Source organism: Carassius gibelio, chromosome A19, assembly GCF_023724105.1.
Source record: "Carassius gibelio isolate Cgi1373 ecotype wild population from Czech Republic chromosome A19, carGib1.2-hapl.c, whole genome shotgun sequence".
Taxonomy (NCBI): domain Eukaryota; kingdom Metazoa; phylum Chordata; class Actinopteri; order Cypriniformes; family Cyprinidae; genus Carassius; species Carassius gibelio.
The window spans coordinates 721968-748073 of record NC_068389.1 but is presented as its reverse complement, the minus strand read 5'-3'; the positions used below and the strand labels follow the sequence as shown (position 1 = coordinate 748073).

The window sequence follows — 26106 nt, the reverse complement described above, 5'->3', positions numbered from 1 at the left end:
GCATTGACTCTATTTTTTGGCAAAATTATTATATACTAAGTGAAAAATTTCAAAAAAGCTTACAGTACCTGGTATTCCCAGGCGGTCTCCCATCCAGGCACTAACCAGGCCCAAACCTGCTTAGCTTCCGAGATCAGACAAGATCGGGCATAGCCAGGCTGGTATGGCCATAAGCGAAGACTGCTGCAAAGAGAAGGCTATTTAAAGATCAGCCAATCTACTCGCCAGTACATTATAAAAGTAGGAAAGAAACCCCAAAAGCTTAAAGCACCTGGTATTCCTAGGCGGTCTCTCATCCAAGTACTAACCAGACCTAAACCTGCTAAGATTCAGAGATCGGGCATTGACTCTTTTTTTTTTTTTTTGCAAGATTATTATATAATTTGTGAAAAATATCCAAAAATTTAAAGCACCTGGTATTCCCAGGCAGTCTCCCATCCATGTACTAACCTGGCCCAAACCTGCTTATATTCAGAGATCGGGCACTGACTCTATTTTTTGCCAAATTTATTATATACTAAGTGAAAAAATTCCAAAAGCTTAAAGCACCTGGTATTCCTTGGCGGTCTCTCATCCAAGTATTAACCAGATCTAAACCTGCTAAGATTCAGAGATCGGGCATTGACTCTTTTTTTTTTTTTTGCAAGATTTTTATATAATTCGTGAAAAATATCCAAAAATTTAAAGCACCTGGTATTCCCAGGCAGTCTCCCATCCATGTACTAACCTGGCCCAAACCTGCTTATATTCAGAGATCGGGCATTGACTCTATTTTTTGCCAAATTTATTATATACTAAGTGAAAAAATTCCAAAAGCTTAAAGCACCTGGTATTCCTTGGCGGTCTCTCATCCAAGTACTAACCAGACCTAAACCTGCTATGATTCAGAGATCGGGCATTGACTCTTTTTTTTTTTTTTTGCAAGATTATTATATAATTCATGAAAAATATCCAAACATTTAAAGCACCTGGTATTCCCAGGCAGTCTCCCATCCATGTACTAACCTGGCGCAAACCTGCTTATATTCAGAGATCGGGCATTGACTCTATTTTTTGGCAAAATTATTATATACTAAGTGAAAAATTTCAAAAAAGCTTACAGTACCTGGCATTCCCAGGCAGTCTCCCATCCAGGCACTAACCAGGCCCAAACCTGCTTAGCTTACGAGATCAGACAAGATCAGGCATAGCCAGGCTGGTATGGCCATAAGCGAAGACTGCTGCAAAGAGAAGGCTATTTAAAGATCAGCCAATCTACTCGCCAGTACATTATAAAAGTAGGAAAGAAACCCCAAAAGCTTAAAGCACCTGGTATTCCTTGGCGGTCTCTCATCCAAGTACTAACCAGAACTAAACCTGCTAAGATTCAGAGATCGGGCATTGACTCTTTTTTTTTTTTTTTTTGCCAGATTATTATATAATTCGTGAAAAATATCCAAAAATTTAAAGCACCTGGTATTCCCAGGCAGTCTCCCATCCATGTACTAACCTGGCCCAAACCTGCTTATATTCAGAGATCGGGCATTGACTCTATTTTTTGCCAAATTTATTATATACTAAGTGAAAAAATTCCAAAAGCTTAAAGCACCTGGTATTCCTTGGCGGTCTCTCATCCAAGTACTAACCAGACCTAAACCTACTAAGATTCAGAGATCGGGCATTGACTCTTTTTTTTTCTTTTTTTCTTTTTTTTTTGCAAGATTATTATATAATTCGTGAAAAATATCCAAAAATTTAAAGCACCTGATATTCCCAGGCAGTCTCCCATCCATGTACTAACCTGGCGCAAACCTGCTTATATTCAGAGATCGGGCATTGACTCTATTTTTTGGCAAAATTATTATATACTAAGTGAAAAATTTCAAAAAAGCTTACAGTACCTGGTATTCCCAGGCGGTCTCCCATCCAGGCACTAACCAGGCCCAAACCTGCTTAGCTTCCGAGATCAGACAAGATCGGGCATAGCCAGGCTGGTATGGCCATAAGCGAAGACTGCTGCAAAGAGAAGGCTATTTAAAGATCAGCCAATCTACTCGCCAGTACATTATAAAAGTAGGAAAGAAACCCCAAAAGCTTAAAGCACCTGGTATTCCTAGGCGGTCTCTCATCCAATTACTAACCTGGCCCAAACCTGCTTATATTCAGAGATCGGGCATTGACTCTATTTTTTGGCAAATTTATTATATACTAAGTGAAAAAATTCCAAAAGCTTAAAGCACCTGGTATTCCTTGGCGGTCTCTCATCCAAGTACTAACCAGACCTAAACCTGCTAAGATTCAGAGATCGGGCATTGACTCTTTTTTTTTTTTTTTTTGCAAGATTAATATATAATTCGTGAAAAATATCCAAACATTTAAAGCACCTGGTATTCCCAGGCAGTCTCCCATCCATGTACTAACCTGGCGCAAACCTGCTTATATTCAGAGATCGGGCATTGACTCTATTTTTTGGCAAAATTATTATATACTAAGTGAAAAATTTCAAAAAAACTTAGAGTACCTGGTATTCCCAGGCGGTCTCCCATCCAGGCACTAACCAGGCCCAAACCTGCTTAGCTTACGAGATCAGACAAGATCGGGCATAGCCAAGCTGGTATGGCCATAAGCGAAGACTGCTGCAAAGAGAAGGCTATTTAAAGATCAGCCAATCTACTCGCCAGTACATTATAAAAGTAGGAAAGAAACCCCAAAAGCTTAAAGCACCTGGTATTCCTAGGCGGTCTCTCATCCAAGTACTAACCAGACCTAAACCTGCTAAGATTCAGAGATCGGGCATTGACTCTTTTTTTTTTTTTTTGCAAGATTATTATATAATTTGTGAAAAATATCCAAAAATTTAAAGCACCTGGTATTCCCAGGCAGTCTCCCATCCATGTACTAACCTGGCCCAAACCTGCTTATATTCAGAGATCGGGCACTGACTCTATTTTTTGCCAAATTTATTATATACTAAGTGAAAAAATTCCAAAAGCTTAAAGCACCTGGTATTCCTTGGCGGTCTCTCATCCAAGTACTAACCAGATCTAAACCTGCTAAGATTCAGAGATCGGGCATTGACTCTTTTTTTTTTTTTTTTGCCAGATTATTATATAATTCGTGAAAAAAATCCAAAAATTTAAAGCACCTGGTATTCCCAGGCAGTCTCCCATCCATGTACCAACCTGGCGCAAACCTGCTTATATTCAAAGATCGGGCATTGACTCTATTTTTTGCCAAATTTATTATATACTAAGTGAAAAATTTCCAAAAGCTTAAAGCACCTGGTATTCCTTGGCGGTCTCTCATCCAAGTACTAACTAGACCTAAACCTGCTAAAATTCAGAGATCGGGCATTGACTCTTTTTTTTTTTTTGCAAGATTATTATATAATTCGTGAAAAATATCCAAACATTTAAAGCACCTGGTATTCCCAGGCAGTCTCCCATCCATGTACTAACCTGGCGCAAACCTGCTTATATTCAGAGATCGGGCATTGACTCTATTTTTTGCCAAATTTATTATATACTAAGTGAAAAAATTCCAAAAGCTTAAAGCACCTGGTATTCCTTGGCGGTCTCTCATCCAAGTACTAACCAGACCTAAACCTGCTATGATTCAGAGATCGGGTATTGACTCTTTTTTTTTTTTTTTGCAAGATTATTATATAATTCGTGAAAAATATCCAAAGATTTAAAGCACCTGGTATTCCCAGGCAGTCTCCCATCCATGTACTAACCTGGCGCAAACCTGCTTATATTCAGAGATCGGGCATTGACTCTATTTTTTGGCAAAATTATTATATACTAAGTGAAAAATTTCAAAAAAGCTTACAGTACCTGGCATTCCCAGGCAGTCTCCCATCCAGGCACTAACCAGGCCCAAACCTGCTTAGCTTACGAGATCAGACAAGATCGGGCATAGCCAGGCTGGTATGGCCATAAGCGAAGACTGCTGCAAAGAGAAGGCTATTTAAAGATCAGCCAATCTACTCGCCAGTACATTATAAAAGTAGGAAAGAAACCCCAAAAGCTTAAAGCACCTGGTATTCCTTGGCGGTCTCTCATCCAAGTACTAACCAGAACTAAACCTGCTAAGATTCAGAGATCGGGCATTGACTCTTTTTTTTTTTTTTTTGCCAGATTATTATATAATTCGTGAAAAATATCCAAAAATTTAAAGCACCTGGTATTCCCAGGCAGTCTCCCATCCATGTACTAACCTGGCCCAAACCTGCTTATATTCAGAGATCGGGCATTGACTCTATTTTTTGCCAAATTTATTATATACTAAGTGAAAAAATTCCAAAAGCTTAAAGCACCTGGTATTCCTTGGCGGTCTCTCATCCAAGTACTAACCAGACCTAAACCTGCTAAGATTCAGAGATCGGGCATTGACTCTTTTTTTTTTTTTTTTTTTTTTTTTGCAAGATTATTATATAATTCGTGAAAAATATCCAAAAATTTAAAGCACCTGATATTCCCAGGCAGTCTCCCATCCATGTACTAACCTGGCGCAAACCTGCTTATATTCAGAGATCGGGCATTGACTCTATTTTTTGGCAAAATTATTATATACTAAGTGAAAAATTTCAAAAAAGCTTACAGTACCTGGTATTCCCAGGCGGTCTCCCATCCAGGCACTAACCAGGCCCAAACCTGCTTAGCTTCCGAGATCAGACAAGATCGGGCATAGCCAGGCTGGTATGGCCATAAGCGAAGACTGCTGCAAAGAGAAGGCTATTTAAAGATCAGCCAATCTACTCGCCAGTACATTATAAAAGTAGGAAAGAAACCCCAAAAGCTTAAAGCACCTGGTATTCCTAGGCGGTCTCTCATCCAATTACTAACCTGGCCCAAACCTGCTTATATTCAGAGATCGGGCATTGACTCTATTTTTTGGCAAATTTATTATATACTAAGTGAAAAAATTCCAAAAGCTTAAAGCACCTGGTATTCCTTGGCGGTCTCTCATCCAAGTACTAACCAGACCTAAACCTGCTAAGATTCAGAGATCGGGCATTGACTCTTTTTTTTTTTTTTTTGCAAGATTAATATATAATTCGTGAAAAATATCCAAATATTTAAAGCACCTGGTATTCCCAGGCAGTCTCCCATCCATGTACTAACCTGGCGCAAACCTGCTTATATTCAGAGATCGGGCATTGACTATATTTTTTGGCAAAATTATTATATACTAAGTGAAAAATTTCAAAAAAACTTAGAGTACCTGGTATTCCCAGGCGGTCTCCCATCCAGGCACTAACCAGGCCCAAACCTGCTTAGCTTACGAGATCAGACAAGATCGGGCATAGCCAGGCTGGTATGGCCATAAGCGAAGACTGCTTCAAAGAGAAGGCTATTTAAAGATCAGCCAATCTACTCGCCAGTACATTATAAAAGTAGGAAAGAAACCCCAAAAGCTTAAAGCACCTGGTATTCCTAGGCAGTCTCCCATCCATGTACTAACCTGGCCCAAACCTGCTTATATTCAGAGATCGGGCACTGACTCTATTTTTTGCCAAATTTATTATATACTAAGTGAAAAAATTCCAAAAGCTTAAAGCACCTGGTATTCCTTGGCGGTCTCTCATCCAAGTACTAACCAGACCTAAACCTGCTAAGATTCAGAGATCGGGCATTGACTCTTTTTTTTTTTTTTTTTTTTTTTTTTTGCAAGATTATTATATAATTCGTGAAAAATATCCAAAAATTTAAAGCACCTGATATTCCCAGGCAGTCTCCCATCCATGTACTAACCTGGCGCAAACCTGCTTATATTCAGAGATCGGGCATTGACTCTATTTTTTGGCAAAATTATTATATACTAAGTGAAAAATTTCAAAAAAGCTTACAGTACCTGGTATTCCCAGGCGGTCTCCCATCCAGGCACTAACCAGGCCCAAACCTGCTTAGCTTCCGAGATCAGACAAGATCGGGCATAGCCAGGCTGGTATGGCCATAAGCGAAGACTGCTGCAAAGAGAAGGCTATTTAAAGATCAGCCAATCTACTCGCCAGTACATTATAAAAGTAGGAAAGAAACCCCAAAAGCTTAAAGCACCTGGTATTCCTAGGCGGTCTCTCATCCAATTACTAACCTGGCCCAAACCTGCTTATATTCAGAGATCGGGCATTGACTCTATTTTTTGGCAAAATTATTATATACTAAGTGAAAAATTTCAAAAAAGCTTACAGTACCTGGTATTCCCAGGCGGTCTCCCATCCAGGCACTAACCAGGCCCAAACCTGCTTAGCTTCCGAGATCAGACAAGATCGGGCATAGCCAGGCTGGTATGGCCATAAGCGAAGACTGCTGCAAAGAGAAGGCTATTTAAAGATCAGCCAATCTACTCGCCAGTACATTATAAAAGTAGGAAAGAAACCCCAAAAGCTTAAAGCACCTGGTATTCCTAGGCGGTCTCTCATCCAAGTACTAACCAGACCTAAACCTGCTAAGATTCAGAGATCGGGCATTGACTCTTTTTTTTTTTTTTTGCAAGATTATTATATAATTTGTGAAAAATATCCAAAAATTTAAAGCACCTGGTATTCCCAGGCAGTCTCCCATCCATGTACTAACCTGGCCCAAACCTGCTTATATTCAGAGATCGGGCACTGACTCTATTTTTTGCCAAATTTATTATATACTAAGTGAAAAAATTCCAAAAGCTTAAAGCACCTGGTATTCCTTGGCGGTCTCTCATCCAAGTATTAACCAGATCTAAACCTGCTAAGATTCAGAGATCGGGCATTGACTCTTTTTTTTTTTTTTGCAAGATTTTTATATAATTCGTGAAAAATATCCAAAAATTTAAAGCACCTGGTATTCCCAGGCAGTCTCCCATCCATGTACTAACCTGGCCCAAACCTGCTTATATTCAGAGATCGGGCATTGACTCTATTTTTTGCCAAATTTATTATATACTAAGTGAAAAAATTCCAAAAGCTTAAAGCACCTGGTATTCCTTGGCGGTCTCTCATCCAAGTACTAACCAGACCTAAACCTGCTATGATTCAGAGATCGGGCATTGACTCTTTTTTTTTTTTTTTTGCAAGATTATTATATAATTCATGAAAAATATCCAAACATTTAAAGCACCTGGTATTCCCAGGCAGTCTCCCATCCATGTACTAACCTGGCGCAAACCTGCTTATATTCAGAGATCGGGCATTGACTCTATTTTTTGGCAAAATTATTATATACTAAGTGAAAAATTTCAAAAAAGCTTACAGTACCTGGCATTCCCAGGCAGTCTCCCATCCAGGCACTAACCAGGCCCAAACCTGCTTAGCTTACGAGATCAGACAAGATCAGGCATAGCCAGGCTGGTATGGCCATAAGCGAAGACTGCTGCAAAGAGAAGGCTATTTAAAGATCAGCCAATCTACTCGCCAGTACATTATAAAAGTAGGAAAGAAACCCCAAAAGCTTAAAGCACCTGGTATTCCTTGGCGGTCTCTCATCCAAGTACTAACCAGAACTAAACCTGCTAAGATTCAGAGATCGGGCATTGACTCTTTTTTTTTTTTTTTGCCAGATTATTATATAATTCGTGAAAAATATCCAAAAATTTAAAGCACCTGGTATTCCCAGGCAGTCTCCCATCCATGTACTAACCTGGCCCAAACCTGCTTATATTCAGAGATCGGGCATTGACTCTATTTTTTGCCAAATTTATTATATACTAAGTGAAAAAATTCCAAAAGCTTAAAGCACCTGGTATTCCTTGGCGGTCTCTCATCCAAGTACTAACCAGACCTAAACCTGCTAAGATTCAGAGATCGGGCATTGACTCTTTTTTTTTTTTTTTTTTTTTTTTTGCAAGATTATTATATAATTCGTGAAAAATATCCAAAAATTTAAAGCACCTGATATTCCCAGGCAGTCTCCCATCCATGTACTAACCTGGCGCAAACCTGCTTATATTCAGAGATCGGGCATTGACTCTATTTTTTGGCAAAATTATTATATACTAAGTGAAAAATTTCAAAAAAGCTTACAGTACCTGGTATTCCCAGGCGGTCTCCCATCCAGGCACTAACCAGGCCCAAACCTGCTTAGCTTCCGAGATCAGACAAGATCGGGCATAGCCAGGCTGGTATGGCCATAAGCGAAGACTGCTGCAAAGAGAAGGCTATTTAAAGATCAGCCAATCTACTCGCCAGTACATTATAAAAGTAGGAAAGAAACCCCAAAAGCTTAAAGCACCTGGTATTCCTAGGCGGTCTCTCATCCAATTACTAACCTGGCCCAAACCTGCTTATATTCAGAGATCGGGCATTGACTCTATTTTTTGGCAAATTTATTATATACTAAGTGAAAAAATTCCAAAAGCTTAAAGCACCTGGTATTCCTTGGCGGTCTCTCATCCAAGTACTAACCAGACCTAAACCTGCTAAGATTCAGAGATCGGGCATTGACTCTTTTTTTTTTTTTTTTGCAAGATTAATATATAATTCGTGAAAAATATCCAAACATTTAAAGCACCTGGTATTCCCAGGCAGTCTCCCATCCATGTACTAACCTGGCGCAAACCTGCTTATATTCAGAGATCGGGCATTGACTATATTTTTTGGCAAAATTATTATATACTAAGTGAAAAATTTCAAAAAAACTTAGAGTACCTGGTATTCCCAGGCGGTCTCCCATCCAGGCACTAACCAGGCCCAAACCTGCTTAGCTTACGAGATCAGACAAGATCGGGCATAGCCAGGCTGGTATGGCCATAAGCGAAGACTGCTTCAAAGAGAAGGCTATTTAAAGATCAGCCAATCTACTCGCCAGTACATTATAAAAGTAGGAAAGAAACCCCAAAAGCTTAAAGCACCTGGTATTCCTAGGCAGTCTCCCATCCATGTACTAACCTGGCCCAAACCTGCTTATATTCAGAGATCGGGCACTGACTCTATTTTTTGCCAAATTTATTATATACTAAGTGAAAAAATTCCAAAAGCTTAAAGCACCTGGTATTCCTTGGCGGTCTCTCATCCAAGTACTAACCAGACCTAAACCTGCTAAGATTCAGAGATCGGGCATTGACTCTTTTTTTTTTTTTTTTTTTTTTTTTGCAAGATTATTATATAATTCGTGAAAAATATCCAAAAATTTAAAGCACCTGATATTCCCAGGCAGTCTCCCATCCATGTACTAACCTGGCGCAAACCTGCTTATATTCAGAGATCGGGCATTGACTCTATTTTTTGGCAAAATTATTATATACTAAGTGAAAAATTTCAAAAAAGCTTACAGTACCTGGTATTCCCAGGCGGTCTCCCATCCAGGCACTAACCAGGCCCAAACCTGCTTAGCTTCCGAGATCAGACAAGATCGGGCATAGCCAGGCTGGTATGGCCATAAGCGAAGACTGCTGCAAAGAGAAGGCTATTTAAAGATCAGCCAATCTACTCGCCAGTACATTATAAAAGTAGGAAAGAAACCCCAAAAGCTTAAAGCACCTGGTATTCCTAGGCGGTCTCTCATCCAATTACTAACCTGGCCCAAACCTGCTTATATTCAGAGATCGGGCATTGACTCTATTTTTTGGCAAATTTATTATATACTAAGTGAAAAAATTCCAAAAGCTTAAAGCACCTGGTATTCCTTGGCGGTCTCTCATCCAAGTACTAACCAGACCTAAACCTGCTAAGATTCAGAGATCGGGCATTGACTCTTTTTTTTTTTTGCAAGATTAATATATAATTCGTGAAAAATATCCAAACATTTAAAGCACCTGGTATTCCCAGGCAGTCTCCCATCCATGTACTAACCTGGCGCAAACCTGCTTATATTCAGAGATCGGGCATTGACTATATTTTTTGGCAAAATTATTATATACTAAGTGAAAAATTTCAAAAAAACTTAGAGTACCTGGTATTCCCAGGCGGTCTCCCATCCAGGCACTAACCAGGCCCAAACCTGCTTAGCTTACGAGATCAGACAAGATCGGGCATAGCCAGGCTGGTATGGCCATAAGCGAAGACTGCTTCAAAGAGAAGGCTATTTAAAGATCAGCCAATCTACTCGCCAGTACATTATAAAAGTAGGAAAGAAACCCCAAAAGCTTAAAGCACCTGGTATTCCTAGGCAGTCTCCCATCCATGTACTAACCTGGCCCAAACCTGCTTATATTCAGAGATCGGGCACTGACTCTATTTTTTGCCAAATTTATTATATACTAAGTGAAAAAATTCCAAAAGCTTAAAGCACCTGGTATTCCTTGGCGGTCTCTCATCCAAGTACTAACCAGACCTAAACCTGCTAAGATTCAGAGATCGGGCATTGACTCTTTTTTTTTTTTTTTTTTTTTTTTTGCAAGATTATTATATAATTCGTGAAAAATATCCAAAAATTTAAAGCACCTGATATTCCCAGGCAGTCTCCCATCCATGTACTAACCTGGCGCAAACCTGCTTATATTCAGAGATCGGGCATTGACTCTATTTTTTGGCAAAATTATTATATACTAAGTGAAAAATTTCAAAAAAGCTTACAGTACCTGGTATTCCCAGGCGGTCTCCCATCCAGGCACTAACCAGGCCCAAACCTGCTTAGCTTCCGAGATCAGACAAGATCGGGCATAGCCAGGCTGGTATGGCCATAAGCGAAGACTGCTGCAAAGAGAAGGCTATTTAAAGATCAGCCAATCTACTCGCCAGTACATTATAAAAGTAGGAAAGAAACCCCAAAAGCTTAAAGCACCTGGTATTCCTAGGCGGTCTCTCATCCAATTACTAACCTGGCCCAAACCTGCTTATATTCAGAGATCGGGCATTGACTCTATTTTTTGGCAAAATTATTATATACTAAGTGAAAAATTTCAAAAAAGCTTACAGTACCTGGTATTCCCAGGCGGTCTCCCATCCAGGCACTAACCAGGCCCAAACCTGCTTAGCTTCCGAGATCAGACAAGATCGGGCATAGCCAGGCTGGTATGGCCATAAGCGAAGACTGCTGCAAAGAGAAGGCTATTTAAAGATCAGCCAATCTACTCGCCAGTACATTATAAAAGTAGGAAAGAAACCCCAAAAGCTTAAAGCACCTGGTATTCCTAGGCGGTCTCTCATCCAAGTACTAACCAGACCTAAACCTGCTAAGATTCAGAGATCGGGCATTGACTCTTTTTTTTTTTTTTTGCAAGATTATTATATAATTTGTGAAAAATATCCAAAAATTTAAAGCACCTGGTATTCCCAGGCAGTCTCCCATCCATGTACTAACCTGGCCCAAACCTGCTTATATTCAGAGATCGGGCACTGACTCTATTTTTTGCCAAATTTATTATATACTAAGTGAAAAAATTCCAAAAGCTTAAAGCACCTGGTATTCCTTGGCGGTCTCTCATCCAAGTATTAACCAGATCTAAACCTGCTAAGATTCAGAGATCGGGCATTGACTCTTTTTTTTTTTTTTGCAAGATTTTTATATAATTCGTGAAAAATATCCAAAAATTTAAAGCACCTGGTATTCCCAGGCAGTCTCCCATCCATGTACTAACCTGGCCCAAACCTGCTTATATTCAGAGATCGGGCATTGACTCTATTTTTTGCCAAATTTATTATATACTAAGTGAAAAAATTCCAAAAGCTTAAAGCACCTGGTATTCCTTGGCGGTCTCTCATCCAAGTACTAACCAGACCTAAACCTGCTAAGGTTCAGAGATCGGGCATTGACTCTTTTTTTTTTTTTTTTTGCAAGATTATTATATAATTCATGAAAAATATCCAAACATTTAAAGCACCTGGTATTCCCAGGCAGTCTCCCATCCATGTACTAACCTGGCGCAAACCTGCTTATATTCAGAGATCGGGCATTGACTCTATTTTTTGGCAAAATTATTATATACTAAGTGAAAAAATTCCAAAAGCTTAAAGCACCTGGTATTCCTTGGCGGTCTCTCATCCAAGTACTAACCAGACCTAAACCTACTAAGATTCAGAGATCGGGCATTGACTCTTTTTTTTCTTTTTTTTTTTTTTTTGCAAGATTATTATATAATTCGTGAAAAATATCCAAAAATTTAAAGCACCTGATATTCCCAGGCAGTCTCCCATCCATGTACTAACCTGGCGCAAACCTGCTTATATTCAGAGATCGGGCATTGACTCTATTTTTTTGGCAAAATTATTATATACTAAGTGAAAAATTTCAAAAAAGCTTACAGTACCTGGTATTCCCAGGCGGTCTCCCATCCAGGCACTAACCAGGCTCAAACCTGCTTAGCTTCCGAGATCAGACAAGATCGGGCATAGCCAGGCTGGTATGGCCATAAGCGAAGACTGCTGCAAAGAGAAGGCTATTTAAAGATCAGCCAATCTACTCGCCAGTACATTATAAAAGTAGGAAAGAAACCCCAAAAGCTTAAAGCACCTGGTATTCCTAGGCGGTCTCTCATCCAATTACTAACCTGGCCCAAACCTGCTTATATTCAGAGATCGGGCATTGACTCTATTTTTTGCCAAATTTATTATATACTAAGTGAAAAAATTCCAAAAGCTTAAAGCACCTGGTATTCCTTGGCGGTCTCTCATCCAAGTACTAACCAGATCTAAACCTGCTAAGATTCAGAGATCGGGCAATGACTCTTTTTTATTTTGTTGCAAGATTATTATATAATTCGTGAAAAATATCCAAACATTTAAAGCACCTGGTATTCCCAGGCAGTCTCCCATCCATGTACTAACCTGGCGCAAACCTGCTTATATTCAGAGATCGGGCATTGGCTCTATTTTTTGGCAATATTATTATATACTAAGTGAAAAATTTCAAAAAAGCTTAGAGTACCTGGTATTCCCAGGCGGTCTCCCATCCAGGCACTAACCAGGCCCAAACCTGCTTAGCTTACGAGATCAGACAAGATCGGGCATAGCCAGGCTGGTATGGCCATAAGCGAAGACTGCTGCAAAGAGAAGGCTATTTAAAGATCAGCCAATCTACTCGCCAGTACATTATAAAAGTAGGAAAGAAACCCCAAAAGCTTAAAGCACCTGCTATTCCTAGGCGGTCTCTCATCCAATTACTAACCTGGCCCAAACCTGCTTATATTCAGAGATCGGGCATTGACTCTATTTTTTGCCAAATTTATTATATACTAAGTGAAAAAATTCCAAAAGCTTAAAGCACCTGGTATTCCTTGGCGGTCTCTCATCCAAGTACTAACCAGACCTAAACCTGCTAAGATTCAGAGATCGGGCATTGACTCTATTTTTTGCCAAATTTATTATATTCTAAGTGAAAAAATTCCAAAAGCTTAAAGCACCTGGTATTCCTTGGCGGTCTATCATTCAAGTACTAACCAGACCTTAACCTGCTAAGATTCAGAGATCGGGCATTGACTTCTTCTTTTTTTTTTTTTTGCCAGATTATTATATAATTCGTGAAAAATATCCAAAAATTTAAAGCACCTGGTATTCCCAGGCAGTCTCCCATCCATGTACTAACCTGGCCCAAACCTGCTTATATTCAGAGATCGGGCATTGACTCTATTTTTTGCCAAATTTATTATATACTAAGTGAAAAAATTCCAAAAGCTTAAAGCACCTGGTATTCCTTGGCGGTCTCTCATCCAAGTACTAACCAGACCTAAACCTGCTAAGATTCAGAGATCGGGCATTGACTCTTTTTTTTTTTTGCAAGATTATTATATAATTCGTGAAAAATATCCAAAAATTTAAAGCACCTGATATTCCCAGGCAGTCTCCCATCCATGTACTAACCTGGCGCAAACCTGCTTATATTCAGAGATCGGGCATTGACTCTATTTTTTGGCAAAATTATTATATACTAAGTGAAAAATTTCAAAAAAGCTTACAGTACCTGGTATTCCCAGGCGGTCTCCCATCCAGGCACTAACCAGGCCCAAACCTGCTTAGCTTCCGAGATCAGACAAGATCGGGCATAGCCAGGCTGGTATGGCCATAAGCGAAGACTGCTGCAAAGAGAAGGCTATTTAAAGATCAGCCAATCTACTCGCCAGTACATTATAAAAGTAGGAAAGAAACCCCAAAAGCTTAAAGCACCTGCTATTCCTAGGCGGTCTCTCATCCAATTACTAACCTGGCGCAAACCTGCTTATATTCAGAGATCGGACATTGACTCTATTTTTTGCCAAATTTATTATATACTAAGTGAAAAAATTCCAAAAGCTTAAAGCACCTGGTATTCCTTGGCGGTCTCTCATCCAAGTACTAACCAGACCTAAACCTGCTAAGATTCAGAGATCGGGCATTGACTCTTTTTTTTTTTTTTTTTTTTTTTTTGCAAGATTATTATATAATTCGTGAAAAATATCCAAACATTTAAAGCACCTGGTATTCCCAGGCAGTCTCCCATCCATGTACTAACCTGGCGCAAACCTGCTTATATTCAGAGATCGGGCATTGACTCTATTTTTTGGCAAAATTATTATATACTAAGTGAAAAATTTCAAAAGCTTAAAGCACCTGGTATTCCTTGGCGGTCTCTCATCCAAGTACTAACTAGACCTAAACCTGCTAAAATTCAGAGATCGGGCATTGACTCTTTTTTTTTTTTTGCAAGATTTTTATATAATTCGTGAAAAATATCCAAACATTTAAAGCACCTGGTATTCCCAGGCAGTCTCCCATCCATGTACTAACCTGGCGCAAACCTGCTTATATTCAGAGATCGGGCATTGACTCTATTTTTTGGCAAAATTATTATATACTAAGTGAAAAATTTCAAAAAAGCTTAGAGTACCTGGTATTCCCAGGCGGTCTCCCATCCAGGCACTAACCAGGCCCAAACCTGCTTAGCTTACGAGATCAGACAAGATCGGGCATAGCCAGGCTGGTATGGCCATAAGCGAAGACTGCTGCAAAGAGAAGGCTATTTAAAGATCAGCCAATCTACTCGCCAGTACATTATAAAAGTAGGAAAGAAACCCCAAAAGCTTAAAGCACCTGGTATTCCTAGGCGGTCTCTCATCCAAGTACTAACCTGGCCCAAACCTGCTTATATTCAGAGATCGGGCATTGACTCTATTTTTTGGCAAATTTATTATATACTAAGTGAAAAAATTCCAAAAGCTTAAAGCACCTGGTATTCCTTGGCGGTCTATCATTCAAGTACTAACCAGACCTTAACCTGCTAAGAATCAGAGATCGGGCATTGACTTCTTCTTTTTTTTTTTTTTTTTTGCAAGATTATTATATAATTCGTGAAAAATATCCAAAAATTTAAAGCACCTGGTATTCCCAGGCAGTCTCCCATCCATGTACTAACCTGGCCCAAACCTGCTTATATTCAGAGATCGGGCATTGACTCTATTTTTTGCCAAATTTATTATATACTAAGTGAAAAAATTCCAAAAGCTTAAAGCACCTGGTATTCCTTGGCGGTCTCTCATCCAAGTACTAACCAGACCTAAACCTGCTAAGATTCAGAGATCGGGCATTGACTCTTTTTTTTTTTTTTTTTTTTTTTTTGCAAGATTATTATATAATTCATGAAAAATATCCAAACATTTAAAGCACCTGGTATTCCCAGGCAGTCTCCCATCCATGTACTAACCTGGCGCAAACCTGCTTATATTCAGAGATCGGGCATTGACTCTATTTTTTGGCAAAATTATTATATACTAAGTGAAAAAATTCCAAAAGCTTAAAGCACCTGGTATTCCTTGGCGGTCTCTCATCCAAGTACTAACCAGACCTAAACCTACTAAGATTCAGAGATCGGGCATTGACTCTTTTTTTTTCTTTTTTTTTTTTTTTTGCAAGATTATTATATAATTCGTGAAAAATATCCAAAAATTTAAAGCACCTGATATTCCCAGGCAGTCTCCCATCCATGTACTAACCTGGCGCAAACCTGCTTATATTCAGAGATCGGGCATTGACTCTATTTTTTGGCAAAATTATTATATACTAAGTGAAAAATTTCAAAAAAGCTTACAGTACCTGGTATTCCCAGGCGGTCTCCCATCCAGGCACTAACCAGGCCCAAACCTGCTTAGCTTCCGAGATCAGACAAGATCGGGCATAGCCAGGCTGGTATGGCCATAAGCGAAGACTGCTGCAAAGAGAAGGCTATTTAAAGATCAGCCAATCTACTCGCCAGTACATTATAAAAGTAGGAAAGAAACCCCAAAAGCTTAAAGCACCTGCTATTCCTAGGCGGTCTCTCATCCAATTACTAACCTGGCCCAAACCTGCTTATATTCAGAGATCGGACATTGACTCTATTTTTTGCCAAATTTATTATATACTAAGTGAAAAAATTCCAAAAGCTTAAAGCACCTGGTATTCCTTGGCGGTCTCTCATCCAAGTACTAACCAGACCTAAACCTGCTAAGATTCAGAGATCGGGCATTGACTCTATTTTTTGGCAAATTTATTATATACTAAGTGAAAAAATTCCAAAAGCTTAAAGCACCTGGTATTCCTAGGCGGTCTCTCATCCAATTACTAACCTGGCCCAAACCTGCTTATATTCAGAGATCGGGCATTGACTCTATTTTTTGCCAAATTTATTATATACTAAGTGAAAAAATTCCAAAAGCTTAAAGCACCTGGTATTCCTTGGCGGTCTCTCATCCAAGTACTAACCAGATCTAAACCTGCTAAGATTCAGAGATCGGGCATTGACTCTTTTTTATTTTGTTGCAAGATTATTATATAATTCGTGAAAAATATCCAAACATTTAAAGCACCTGGTATTCCCAGGCAGTCTCCCATCCATGTACTAACCTGGCGCAAACCTGCTTATATTCAGAGATCGGGCATTGGCTCTATTTTTTGGCAAAATTATTATATACTAAGTGAAAAATTTCAAAAAAGCTTAGAGTACCTGGTATTCCCAGGCGGTCTCCCATCCAGGCACTAACCAGGCCCAAACCTGCTTAGCTTATGAGATCAGACAAGATCGGGCATAGCCAGGCTGGTATGGCCATAAGCGAAGACTGCTGCAAAGAGAAGGCTATTTAAAGATCAGCCAATCTACTCGCCAGTACATTATAAAAGTAGGAAAGAAACCCCAAAAGCTTAAAGCACCTGCTATTCCTAGGCGGTCTCTCATCCAATTACTAACCTGGCCCAAACCTGCTTATATTCAGAGATCGGGCATTGACTCTATTTTTTGCCAAATTTATTATATACTAAGTGAAAAAATTCCAAAAGCTTAAAGCACCTGGTATTCCTTGGCGGTCTCTCATCCAAGTACTAACCAGACCTAAACCTGCTAAGATTCAGAGATCGGGCATTGACTCTATTTTTTGCCAAATTTATTATATACTAAGTGAAAAAATTCCAAAAGCTTAAAGCACCTGGTATTCCTTGGCGGTCTATCATTCAAGTACTAACCAGACTTTAACCTGCTAAGATTCAGAGATCGGGCATTGACTTCTTCTTTTTTTTTTTTTTTGCCAGATTATTATATAATTCGTGAAAAATATCCAAACATTTAAAGCACCTGGTATTCCCAGGCAGTCTCCCATCCATGTACTAACCTGGCGCAAACCTGCTTATATTCAGAGATCGGGCATTGACTCTATTTTTTGGCAAAATTATTATATACTAAGTGAAAAATTTCAAAAGCTTAAAGCACCTGGTATTCCTTGGCGGTCTCTCATCCAAGTACTAACTAGACCTAAACCTGCTAAAATTCAGAGATCGGGCATTGACTCTTTTTTTTTTTTGCAAGATTTTTATATAATTCGTGAAAAATATCCAAACATTTAAAGCACCTGGTATTCCCAGGCAGTCTCCCATCCATGTACTAACCTGGCGCAAACCTGCTTATATTCAGAGATCGGGCATTGACTCTATTTTTTGGCAAAATTATTATATACTAAGTGAAAAATTTCAAAAAAGCTTAGAGTACCTGGTATTCCCAGGCGGTCTCCCATCCAGGCACTAACCAGGCCCAAACCTGCTTAGCTTACGAGATCAGACAAGATCGGGCATAGCCAGGCTGGTATGGCCATAAGCGAAGACTGCTGCAAAGAGAAGGCTATTTAAAGATCAGCCAATCTACTCGCCAGTACATTATAAAAGTAGGAAAGAAACCCCAAAAGCTTAAAGCACCTGGTATTCCTAGGCGGTCTCTCATCCAAGTACTAACCTGGCCCAAACCTGCTTATATTCAGAGATCGGGCATTGACTCTATTTTTTGGCAAATTTATTATATACTAAGTCAAAAAATTCCAAAAGCTTAAAGCACCTGGTATTCCTTGGCGGTCTATCATTCAAGTACTAACCAGACCTTAACCTGCTAAGATTCAGAGATCGGGCATTGACTTCTTCTTTTTTTTTTTTTTTTTGCAAGATTATTATATAATTCGTGAAAAATATCCAAAAATTTAAAGCACCTGGTATTCCCAGGCAGTCTCCCATCCATGTACTAACCTGGCCCAAACCTGCTTATATTCAGAGATCGGGCATTGACTCTATTTTTTGCCAAATTTATTATATACTAAGTGAAAAAATTCCAAAAGCTTAAAGCACCTGGTATTCCTTGGCGGTCTCTCATCCAAGTACTAACCAGACCTAAACCTGCTAAGATTCAGAGATCGGGCATTGACTGTTTTTTTTTTTTTTTGCAAGATTATTATATAATTCATGAAAAATATCCAAACATTTAAAGCACCTGGTATTCCCAGGCAGTCTCCCATCCATGTACTAACCTGGCGCAAACCTGCTTATATTCAGAGATCGGGCATTGACTCTATTTTTTGGCAAAATTATTATATACTAAGTGAAAAAATTCCAAAAGCTTAAAGCACCTGGTATTCCTTGGCGGTCTCTCATCCAAGTACTAACCAGACCTAAACCTACTAAGATTCAGAGATCGGGCATTGACTCTTTTTTTTTCTTTTTTTTTTTTTTTTGCAAGATTATTATATAATTCGTGAAAAATATCCAAAAATTTAAAGCACCTGATATTCCCAGGCAGTCTCCCATCCATGTACTAACCTGGCGCAAACCTGCTTATATTCAGAGATCGGGCATTGACTCTATTTTTTGGCAAAATTATTATATACTAAGTGAAAAATTTCAAAAAAGCTTACAGTACCTGGTATTCCCAGGCGGTCTCCCATCCAGGCACTAACCAGGCCCAAACCTGCTTAGCTTCCGAGATCAGACAAGATCGGGCATAGCCAGGCTGGTATGGCCATAAGCGAAGACTGCTGCAAAGAGAAGGCTATTTAAAGATCAGCCAATCTACTCGCCAGTACATTATAAAAGTAGGAAAGAAACCCCAAAAGCTTAAAGCACCTGCTATTCCTAGGCGGTCTCTCATCCAATTACTAACCTGGCCCAAACCTGCTTATATTCAGAGATCGGACATTGACTCTATTTTTTGCCAAATTTATTATATACTAAGTGAAAAAATTCCAAAAGCTTAAAGCACCTGGTATTCCTTGGCGGTCTCTCATCCAAGTACTAACCAGACCTAAACCTGCTAAGATTCAGAGATCGGGCATTGACTCTATTTTTTGGCAAATTTATTATATACTAAGTGAAAAAATTCCAAAAGCTTAAAGCACCTGGTATTCCTAGGCGGTCTCTCATCCAATTACTAACCTGGCCCAAACCTGCTTATATTCAGAGATCGGGCATTGACTCTATTTTTTGCCAAATTTATTATATACTAAGTGAAAAAATTCCAAAAGCTTAAAGCACCTGGTATTCCTTGGCGGTCTCTCATCCAAGTACTAACCAGATCTAAACCTGCTAAGATTCAGAGATCGGGCATTGACTCTTTTTTATTTTGTTGCAAGATTATTATATAATTCGTGAAAAATATCCAAACATTTAAAGCACCTGGTATTCCCAGGCAGTCTCCCATCCATGTACTAACCTGGCGCAAACCTGCTTATATTCAGAGATCGGGCATTGGCTCTATTTTTTGGCAAAATTATTATATACTAAGTGAAAAATTTCAAAAAAGCTTAGAGTACCTGGTATTCCCAGGCGGTCTCCCATCCAGGCACTAACCAGGCCCAAACCTGCTTAGCTTATGAGATCAGACAAGATCGGGCATAGCCAGGCTGGTATGGCCATAAGCGAAGACTGCTGCAAAGAGAAGGCTATTTAAAGATCAGCCAATCTACTCGCCAGTACATTATAAAAGTAGGAAAGAAACCCCAAAAGCTTAAAGCACCTGCTATTCCTAGGCGGTCTCTCATCCAATTACTAACCTGGCCCAAACCTGCTTATATTCAGAGATCGGGCATTGACTCTATTTTTTGCCAAATTTATTATATACTAAGTGAAAAAATTCCAAAAGCTTAAAGCACCTGGTATTCCTTGGCGGTCTCTCATCCAAGTACTAACCAGACCTAAACCTGCTAAGATTCAGAGATCGGGCATTGACTCTATTTTTTGCCAAATTTATGATATACTAAGTGAAAAAATTCCAAAAGCTTAAAGCACCTGGTATTCCTTGGCGGTCTATCATTCAAGTACTAACCAGACCTTAACCTGCTAAGATTCAGAGATCGGGCATTGACTTCTTCTTTTTTTTTTTTTTTTGCCAGATTATTATATAATTCGTGAAAAATATCCAAACATTTAAAGCACCTGGTATTCCCAGGCAGTCTCCCATCCATGTACTAACCTGGCGCAAACCTGCTTATATTCAGAGATCGGGCATTGACTCTATTTTTTGGCAAAATTATTATATACTAAGTGAAAAATTTCAAAAGCTTAAAGCACCTGGTATTCCTTGGCGGTCTCTCATCCAAGTACTAACTAGACCTAAACCTGCTAAAATTCAGAGATCGGGCATTGACTCTTTTTTTTTTTTTGCAAGATTTTTATATAATTCGTGAAAAATATCCAAACATTTAAAGCACCTGGTATTCCCAGGCAGTCTCCCATCCATGTACTAACCTGGCGCAAACCTGCTTATATTCAGAGATCGGGCATTGACTCTATTTTTTGGCAAAATTATTATATACTAAGTGAAAAATTTCAAAAAAGCTTAGAGTACCTGGTATTCCCAGGCGGTCTCCCATCCAGGCACTAACCAGGCCCAAACCTGCTTAGCTTACGAGATCAGACAAGATCGGGCATAGCCAGGCTGGTATGGCCATAAGCGAAGACTGCTGCAAAGAGAAGGCTATTTAAAGATCAGCCAATCTACTCGCCAGTACATTATAAAAGTAGGAAAGAAACCCCAAAAGCTTAAAGCACCTGGTATTCCTAGGCGGTCTCTCATCCAAGTACTAACCTGGCCCAAACCTGCTTATATTCAGAGATCGGGCATTGACTCTATTTTTTGGCAAATTTATTATATACTAAGTGAAAAAATTCCAAAAGCTTAAAGCACCTGGTATTCCTTGGCGGTCTATCATTCAAGTACTAACCAGACCTTAACCTGCTAAGATTCAGAGATCGGGCATTGACTTCTTCTTTTTTTTTTTTTTTTTGCAAGATTATTATATAATTCGGGAAAAATATCCAAAAATTTAAAGCACCTGGTATTCCCAGGCAGTCTCCCATCCATGTACTAACCTGGCCCAAACCTGCTTATATTCAGAGATCGGGCATTGACTCTATTTTTTGCCAAATTTATTATATACTAAGTGAAAAAATTCCAAAAGCTTAAAGCACCTGGTATTCCTTGGCGGTCTCTCATCCAAGTACTAACCAGTCCTAAACCTGCTAAGATTCAGAGATCGGGCATTGACTCTTTTTTTTTTTTTTTTTTTTTTTGAAAGATTATTATATAATTCATGAAAAATATCCAAACATTTAAAGCACCTGGTATTCCCAGGCAGTCTCCCATCCATGTACTAACCTGGCGCAAACCTGCTTATATTCAGAGATCGGGCATTGACTCTATTTTTTGGCAAAATTATTATATACTAAGTGAAAAAATTCCAAAAGCTTAAAGCACCTGGTATTCCTTGGCGGTCTCTCATCCAAGTACTAACCAGACCTAAACCTACTAAGATTCAGAGATCGGGCATTGACTCTTTTTTTTTCTTTTTTTTTTTTTTTTGCAAGATTATTATATAATTCGTGAAAAATATCCAAAAATTTAAAGCACCTGATATTCCCAGGCAGTCTCCCATCCATGTACTAACCTGGCGCAAACCTGCTTATATTCAGAGATCGGGCATTGACTCTATTTTTTGGCAAAATTATTATATACTAAGTGAAAAATTTCAAAAAAGCTTACAGTACCTGGTATTCCCAGGCGGTCTCCCATCCAGGCACTAACCAGGCCCAAACCTGCTTAGCTTCCGAGATCAGACAAGATCGGGCATAGCCAGGCTGGTATGGCCATAAGCGAAGACTGCTGCAAAGAGAAGGCTATTTAAAGATCAGCCAATCTACTCGCCAGTACATTATAAAAGTAGGAAAGAAACCCCAAAAGCTTAAAGCACCTGGTATTCCTAGGCGGTCTCTCATCCAATTACTAACCTGGCCCAAACCTGCTTATATTCAGAGATTGGGCATTGACTCTATTTTTTGCCAAATTTATTATATACTAAGTGAAAAAATTCCAAAAGCTTAAAGCACCTGGTATTCCTTGGCGGTCTCTCATCCAAGTACTAACCAGATCTAAACCTGCTAAGATTCAGAGATCGGGCATTGACTCTTTTTTATTTTGTTGCAAGATTATTATATAATTCGTGAAAAATATCCAAACATTTAAAGCACCTGGTATTCCCAGGCAGTCTCCCATCCATGTACTAACCTGGCGCAAACCTGCTTATATTCAGAGATCGGGCATTGGCTCTATTTTTTGGCAAAATTATTATATACTAAGTGAAAAATTTCAAAAAAGCTTAGAGTACCTGGTATTCCCAGGCGGTCTCCCATCCAGGCACTAACCAGGCCCAAACCTGCTTAGCTTATGAGATCAGACAAGATCGGGCATAGCCAGGCTGGTATGGCCATAAGCGAAGACTGCTGCAAAGAGAAGGCTATTTAAAGATCAGCCAATCTACTCGCCAGTACATTATAAAAGTAGGAAAGAAACCCCAAAAGCTTAAAGCACCTGCTATTCCTAGGCGGTCTCTCATCCAATTACTAACCTGGCCCAAACCTGCTTATATTCAGAGATCGGGCATTGACTCTATTTTTTGCCAAATTTATTATATACTAAGTGAAAAAATTCCAAAAGCTTAAAGCACCTGGTATTCCTTGGCGGTCTCTCATCCAAGTACTAACCAGACCTAAACCTGCTAAGATTCAGAGATCGGGCATTGACTCTATTTTTTGCCAAATTTATTATATACTAAGTGAAAAAATTCCAAAAGCTTAAAGCACCTGGTATTCCTTGGCGGTCTATCATTCAAGTACTAACCAGACCTTAACCTGCTAAGATTCAGAGATCGGGCATTGACTTCTTCTTTTTTTTTTTTTTTTGCCAGATTATTATATAATTCGTGAAAAATATCCAAACATTTAAAGCACCTGGTATTCCCAGGCAGTCTCCCATCCATGTACTAACCTGGCGCAAACCTGCTTATATTCAGAGATCGGGCATTGACTCTATTTTTTGGCAAAATTATTATATACTAAGTGAAAAATTTCAAAAGCTTAAAGCACCTGGTATTCCTTGGCGGTCTCTCATCCAAGTACTAACTAGACCTAAACCTGCTAAAATTCAGAGATCGGGCATTGACTCTTTTTTTTTTTTTGCAAGATTTTTATATAATTCGTGAAAAATATCCAAACATTTAAAGCACCTGGTATTCCCAGGCAGTCTCCCATCCATGTACTAACCTGGCGCAAACCTGCTTATATTCAGAGATCGGGCATTGACTCTATTTTTTGGCAAAATTATTATATACTAAGTGAAAAATTTCAAAAAAGCTTAGAGTACCTGGTATTCCCAGGCGGTCTCCCATCCAGGCACTAACCAGGCCCAAACCTGCTTAGCTTACGAGATCAGACAAGATCGGGCATAGCCAGGCTGGTATGGCCATAAGCGAAGACTGCTGCAAAGAGAAGGCTATTTAAAGATCAGCCAATCTACTCGCCAGTACATTATAAAAGTAGGAAAGAAACCCCAAAAGCTTAAAGCACCTGGTACTCCTAGGCGGTCTCTCATCCAAGTACTAACCTGGCCCAAACCTGCTTATATTCAGAGATCGGGCATTGACTCTATTTTTTGGCAAATTTATTATATACTAAGTGAAAAAATTCCAAAAGCTTAAAGCACCTGGTATTCCTTGGCGGTCTATCATTCAAGTACTAACCAGACCTTAACCTGCTAAGATTCAGAGATCGGGCATTGACTTCTTCTTTTTTTTTTTTTTTTTGCAAGATTATTATATAATTCGTGAAAAATATCCAAACATTTAAAGCACCTGGTATTCCCAGGCAGTCTCCCATCCATGTACTAACCTGGCCCAAACCTGCTTATATTCAGAGATCGGGCATTGACTCTATTTTTTGCCAAATTTATTATATACTAAGTGAAAAAATTCCAAAAGCTTAAAGCACCTGGTATTCCTTGGCGGTCTCTCATCCAAGTACTAACCAGTCCTAAACCTGCTAAGATTCAGAGATCGGGCATTGACTCTTTTTTTTTTTTTTTTTTTTTTTTTGCAAGATTATTATATAATCATGAAAAATATCCAAACATTTAAAGCACCTGGTATTCCCAGGCAGTCTCCCATCCATGTACTAACCTGGCGCAAACCTGCTTATATTCAGAGATCGGGCATTGACTCTATTTTTTGGCAAAATTATTATATACTAAGTGAAAAAATTCCAAAAGCTTAAAGCACCTGGTATTCCTTGGCGGTCTCTCATCCAAGTACTAACCAGACCTAAACCTACTAAGATTCAGAGATCGGGCATTGACTCTTTTTTTTTCTTTTTTTTTTTTTTTTGCAAGATTATTATATAATTCGTGAAAAATATCCAAAAATTTAAAGCACCTGATATTCCCAGGCAGTCTCCCATCCATGTACTAACCTGGCGCAAACCTGCTTATATTCAGAGATCGGGCATTGACTCTATTTTTTTGGCAAAATTATTATATACTAAGTGAAAAATTTCAAAAAAGCTTACAGTACCTGGTATTCCCAGGCGGTCTCCCATCCAGGCACTAACCAGGCCCAAACCTGCTTAGCTTCCGAGATCAGACAAGATCGGGCATAGCCAGGCTGGTATGGCCATAAGCGAAGACTGCTGCAAAGAGAAGGCTATTTAAAGATCAGCCAATCTACTCGCCAGTACATTATAAAAGTAGGAAAGAAACCCCAAAAGCTTAAAGCACCTGGTATTCCTAGGCGGTCTCTCATCCAATTACTAACCTGGCCCAAACCTGCTTATATTCAGAGATCGGGCATTGACTCTATTTTTTGCCAAATTTATTATATACTAAGTGAAAAAATTCCAAAAGCTTAAAGCACCTGGTATTCCTTGGCGGTCTCTCATCCAAGTACTAACCAGATCTAAACCTGCTAAGATTCAGAGATCGGGCATTGACTCTTTTTTATTTTGTTGCAAGATTATTATATAATTCGTGAAAAATATCCAAACATTTAAAGCACCTGGTATTCCTTGGCGGTCTCTCATCCAAGTACTAACTAGACCTAAACCTGCTAAAATTCAGAGATCGGGCATTGACTCTTTTTTTTTTTTTTGCAAGATTTTTATATAATTCGTGAAAAATATCCAAACATTTAAAGCACCTGGTATTCCCAGGCAGTCTCCCATCCATGTACTAACCTGGCGCAAACCTGCTTATATTCAGAGATCGGGCATTGACTCTATTTTTTGGCAAAATTATTATATACTAAGTGAAAAATTTCAAAAAAGCTTAGAGTACCTGGTATTCCCAGGCGGTCTCCCATCCAGGCACTAACCAGGCCCAAACCTGCTTAGCTTACGAGATCAGACAAGATCGGGCATAGCCAGGCTGGTATGGCCATAAGCGAAGACTGCTGCAAAGAGAAGGCTATTTAAAGATCAGCCAATCTACTCGCCAGTACATTATAAAAGTAGGAAAGAAACCCCAAAAGCTTAAAGCACCTGGTATTCCTAGGCGGTCTCTCATCCAAGTACTAACCTGGCCCAAACCTGCTTATATTCAGAGATCGGGCATTGACTCTATTTTTTGGCAAATTTATTATATACTAAGTGAAAAAATTCCAAAAGCTTAAAGCACCTGGTATTCCTTGGCGGTCTATCATTCA

At 39.1% G+C, this 26106-nt stretch overlaps 14 non-coding genes and 17 pseudogenes across 14 annotated transcripts; all 31 read right to left on the bottom strand.

Moving 5' to 3' along the window:
- Window positions 1–56: 56 nt before the first annotated feature.
- On the bottom strand, window positions 57–175 carry LOC127937005 (5S ribosomal RNA). The gene has a single exon (XR_008148338.1). It is a non-coding gene; the product is annotated as a 5S ribosomal RNA (ribosomal RNA).
- Window positions 176–1093: 918 nt separating this feature from the next.
- LOC127937206 (uncharacterized) lies at window positions 1094–1212 on the bottom strand (annotated as a pseudogene).
- A 656-nt stretch (window positions 1213–1868) lies between these two features.
- Window positions 1869–1987, bottom strand: LOC127936994 (5S ribosomal RNA). Its single transcript, XR_008148337.1, has one exon. It is a non-coding gene; the product is annotated as a 5S ribosomal RNA (ribosomal RNA).
- Window positions 1988–2488: 501 nt separating this feature from the next.
- LOC127937230 (uncharacterized) lies at window positions 2489–2607 on the bottom strand (annotated as a pseudogene).
- Window positions 2608–3803: 1196 nt separating this feature from the next.
- On the bottom strand, window positions 3804–3922 carry LOC127936813 (uncharacterized; annotated as a pseudogene).
- A 652-nt stretch (window positions 3923–4574) lies between these two features.
- Window positions 4575–4693, bottom strand: LOC127936983 (5S ribosomal RNA). Its single transcript, XR_008148336.1, has one exon. It is a non-coding gene; the product is annotated as a 5S ribosomal RNA (ribosomal RNA).
- Window positions 4694–5193: 500 nt separating this feature from the next.
- LOC127936933 (uncharacterized) lies at window positions 5194–5312 on the bottom strand (annotated as a pseudogene).
- A 511-nt stretch (window positions 5313–5823) lies between these two features.
- LOC127936972 (5S ribosomal RNA) lies at window positions 5824–5942 on the bottom strand. Its single transcript, XR_008148335.1, has one exon. It is a non-coding gene; the product is annotated as a 5S ribosomal RNA (ribosomal RNA).
- A 221-nt stretch (window positions 5943–6163) lies between these two features.
- LOC127936960 (5S ribosomal RNA) lies at window positions 6164–6282 on the bottom strand. The gene has a single exon (XR_008148334.1). It is a non-coding gene; the product is annotated as a 5S ribosomal RNA (ribosomal RNA).
- A 919-nt stretch (window positions 6283–7201) lies between these two features.
- Window positions 7202–7320, bottom strand: LOC127937205 (uncharacterized; annotated as a pseudogene).
- A 651-nt stretch (window positions 7321–7971) lies between these two features.
- LOC127936949 (5S ribosomal RNA) lies at window positions 7972–8090 on the bottom strand. The gene has a single exon (XR_008148333.1). It is a non-coding gene; the product is annotated as a 5S ribosomal RNA (ribosomal RNA).
- Window positions 8091–8590: 500 nt separating this feature from the next.
- On the bottom strand, window positions 8591–8709 carry LOC127936932 (uncharacterized; annotated as a pseudogene).
- A 509-nt stretch (window positions 8710–9218) lies between these two features.
- On the bottom strand, window positions 9219–9337 carry LOC127936937 (5S ribosomal RNA). The gene has a single exon (XR_008148331.1). It is a non-coding gene; the product is annotated as a 5S ribosomal RNA (ribosomal RNA).
- A 496-nt stretch (window positions 9338–9833) lies between these two features.
- Window positions 9834–9952, bottom strand: LOC127936931 (uncharacterized; annotated as a pseudogene).
- A 509-nt stretch (window positions 9953–10461) lies between these two features.
- On the bottom strand, window positions 10462–10580 carry LOC127936926 (5S ribosomal RNA). Its single transcript, XR_008148330.1, has one exon. It is a non-coding gene; the product is annotated as a 5S ribosomal RNA (ribosomal RNA).
- A 221-nt stretch (window positions 10581–10801) lies between these two features.
- On the bottom strand, window positions 10802–10920 carry LOC127936915 (5S ribosomal RNA). Its single transcript, XR_008148329.1, has one exon. It is a non-coding gene; the product is annotated as a 5S ribosomal RNA (ribosomal RNA).
- A 1209-nt stretch (window positions 10921–12129) lies between these two features.
- Window positions 12130–12248, bottom strand: LOC127935947 (uncharacterized; annotated as a pseudogene).
- A 498-nt stretch (window positions 12249–12746) lies between these two features.
- On the bottom strand, window positions 12747–12865 carry LOC127936447 (uncharacterized; annotated as a pseudogene).
- Window positions 12866–13778: 913 nt separating this feature from the next.
- Window positions 13779–13897, bottom strand: LOC127936904 (5S ribosomal RNA). Its single transcript, XR_008148328.1, has one exon. It is a non-coding gene; the product is annotated as a 5S ribosomal RNA (ribosomal RNA).
- A 784-nt stretch (window positions 13898–14681) lies between these two features.
- LOC127936446 (uncharacterized) lies at window positions 14682–14800 on the bottom strand (annotated as a pseudogene).
- Window positions 14801–15883: 1083 nt separating this feature from the next.
- On the bottom strand, window positions 15884–16002 carry LOC127936893 (5S ribosomal RNA). The gene has a single exon (XR_008148327.1). It is a non-coding gene; the product is annotated as a 5S ribosomal RNA (ribosomal RNA).
- A 770-nt stretch (window positions 16003–16772) lies between these two features.
- On the bottom strand, window positions 16773–16891 carry LOC127937364 (uncharacterized; annotated as a pseudogene).
- Window positions 16892–17804: 913 nt separating this feature from the next.
- Window positions 17805–17923, bottom strand: LOC127936445 (uncharacterized; annotated as a pseudogene).
- Window positions 17924–18995: 1072 nt separating this feature from the next.
- Window positions 18996–19114, bottom strand: LOC127936882 (5S ribosomal RNA). The gene has a single exon (XR_008148326.1). It is a non-coding gene; the product is annotated as a 5S ribosomal RNA (ribosomal RNA).
- A 770-nt stretch (window positions 19115–19884) lies between these two features.
- On the bottom strand, window positions 19885–20003 carry LOC127937363 (uncharacterized; annotated as a pseudogene).
- Window positions 20004–20918: 915 nt separating this feature from the next.
- On the bottom strand, window positions 20919–21037 carry LOC127936444 (uncharacterized; annotated as a pseudogene).
- Window positions 21038–22117: 1080 nt separating this feature from the next.
- LOC127936871 (5S ribosomal RNA) lies at window positions 22118–22236 on the bottom strand. The gene has a single exon (XR_008148325.1). It is a non-coding gene; the product is annotated as a 5S ribosomal RNA (ribosomal RNA).
- A 498-nt stretch (window positions 22237–22734) lies between these two features.
- Window positions 22735–22853, bottom strand: LOC127937361 (uncharacterized; annotated as a pseudogene).
- A 915-nt stretch (window positions 22854–23768) lies between these two features.
- LOC127936443 (uncharacterized) lies at window positions 23769–23887 on the bottom strand (annotated as a pseudogene).
- Window positions 23888–24969: 1082 nt separating this feature from the next.
- On the bottom strand, window positions 24970–25088 carry LOC127936860 (5S ribosomal RNA). Its single transcript, XR_008148324.1, has one exon. It is a non-coding gene; the product is annotated as a 5S ribosomal RNA (ribosomal RNA).
- A 639-nt stretch (window positions 25089–25727) lies between these two features.
- LOC127936441 (uncharacterized) lies at window positions 25728–25846 on the bottom strand (annotated as a pseudogene).
- Window positions 25847–26106: the final 260 nt, after the last annotated feature.